The sequence below is a fragment of the Capsicum annuum genome, chromosome 3, assembly GCF_002878395.1.
Source record: "Capsicum annuum cultivar UCD-10X-F1 chromosome 3, UCD10Xv1.1, whole genome shotgun sequence".
Lineage (NCBI taxonomy): Eukaryota > Viridiplantae > Streptophyta > Magnoliopsida > Solanales > Solanaceae > Capsicum > Capsicum annuum.
The window spans coordinates 73624418-73626897 of record NC_061113.1 but is presented as its reverse complement, the minus strand read 5'-3'; positions in this window follow the sequence as shown (position 1 = coordinate 73626897).

Here is a 2480-nt window from a genome sequence, read left to right as displayed (position 1 = left end):
GCCCACACATGACTCATGTACAATAACAAAACATAAGGAACCGACTCGGAAAGCTCCGAAGCAAACTGGAGCTCACCAACAATAGCTGTATGACCTGGCTCCTACTTGTGCGGTGTATGAGCTGAGGTACCTGTGCCTGCAGCATGAAATGCAGGTCCCCCGTGAGGGACGTCAGTACGAAATATGTACTGAGTATGTAAAGCTGTAAATAATCACATATGATATAGGAGCTTAATAGAAATCAGAAACAAGTGAATAAGTCGTAATAGGAGTGGACCATACTTACTAGAACTTGTGACAACCTGTACATTGTATTTATTCAATCACTTTACCTTCGTTCTTATCGTCTTTGTAATCATTACTGTACTGTACTGTGACCATTAGGATGCCTCCAGTACATATCAACTGGGATCGACCCGTGCTAGGCTTATGCCCCTGGGATACCACCCATAAACACATGAAATAGGGATCGACCCATGCTAGGCTTATGCCCCTGGGATACCACCCGATAAGAGAGAACTCCCATCACTTAGTTCAATTAATCTTTGAGATTGTTATTTCGGTCGCCACCACATTTTTGATACTTTGAAACAATGATACATCAATAGGAACCAAGTAATAGACCTTCTATACAATAACGATGTAATAAAGACTCATTGGTACATCAACAATGTGTTTCAGAATCATCAATATCACAACAATGAAATAAGAGCCTTTTGGTATATCAATGAAACATTTTGACACTTTATAGAATGGAAACAACTTCGTTGGTAACGTAGAACAATACATGTTTTAGGACAACCTCGGAATCTTACTTGATGGAACATTGGTGTTTTCATGCCAAAGAACATTGTTAGAGTATGCTTTACATACCTCGTTGTAGATTCAGATACCAATTCAACACAACTTCCCGCCTTTACAAATCACTTATCTACAATGAAATGTTTGGCATCTAGTATTAGCAACCCAACACCACAATTCTCTTCCATAATTCCATACTACCAATATTTGCAAAACATTCCAAAAACCAACTTGAACAATAGGTTTATGTGTGTATATATATATAATCATCATTTCAATACCACATCATCAATACCACATCATCACCCCAAATTCCTTCACAATTTAACATAATCCAACCATGCACAAGAATAATCCAACATCATTTCCAATCATCTTTCAACAACAATCAAATAACATACTTCTTATGCTCACATGCATATATATATATACATATCCATATAAATAACACCAACATAATTTACATCCTTACCAAAAAAATGGCCCTTTTGATTTCGAAGTCCTGTTGGCACAAATAAGGGGTGCTTCTCGAAGCCCTTGAGACGGTGAACACAACTACGGAATCAATTTGGATTTTCTACGGTTGAATCACGAGATAATTGGAGTTGAAATTTGGCTAGGGTTTCTTAGTTTTCAATAATGGATGATAAATAATGGATATGAGGCTAAGTATATGTATATAATGACCAATTTTCGTTCAAGAGGTGATGGAAAATGACCATATTGCCCTTAAAAATTTAAGTAAATCCGAATCTGTCCATGGTGGACTGTTTTGATAGGCTAAAGTAAATCGGCCATAACTCTTTGCTCCGATATCGGATTTGGGTGAAATTGGTATCGTTAGAAAGATAATTCAAAGGTATTTCATTTCATATAAATTAAGCCACCCAGTTCGTCCTGTACAAGTAGTTATGATCGTTTGAAGTTGACCCTAAAAATCTGTTTTGAGAGGCTGAAGTAAAACGAGTATAACTCCTTACTCAGATGTTGGATCTGGATGAAACCAATTGCATTGGAAAGAAGACTCAGAGATCTTTCTTTTGATATGTGGTAGCTCTCCCAGTTCATTATATTTAGGGAGTTATGATCGTTCAAAGTTGACCCAAAAAACTGGCAGGCCTCAGTAGTTTTCCTGCACATTTACTGTTCACATCCCGGCCACCGTTTTAAAGTTTCGAACGAGCTCGCTTATATCCGAAACTTATCCGTTTTTGGAAATCTTTATATCGTTGGAAAGCTTATTCAATAACCTTCGTATGGAACCATCGACGGGAAAATTCCGGTATAAATAAAGTCGATTCCTATACACCTATAATCAAACTACACACTTGAAACCATCTCAAAATAATCAATACTCATACTTAAACTCATATATACCTAACTTAGGATCAATACATATACTCCAACACATATAACAATGACTAATGCACGTAATTAAGTACGGGGTGTTACAAACAGTAACTTAATATATCCTTAGGAGTAAAACAGTGACTTAATATATCCTTATTGGGCTATCGATTAAACCGATAACCCAATAAACTTAATCGATAACCCAATAAACTAAAACCAACAATTTGACCGATAACCCAATAAGCTAAAACCAAAATCAAATTGTTTACCCAATAATTTTTTTTTATAAAACCAATAAAAAATCGTTAACCCAATACCAATTACTCAAT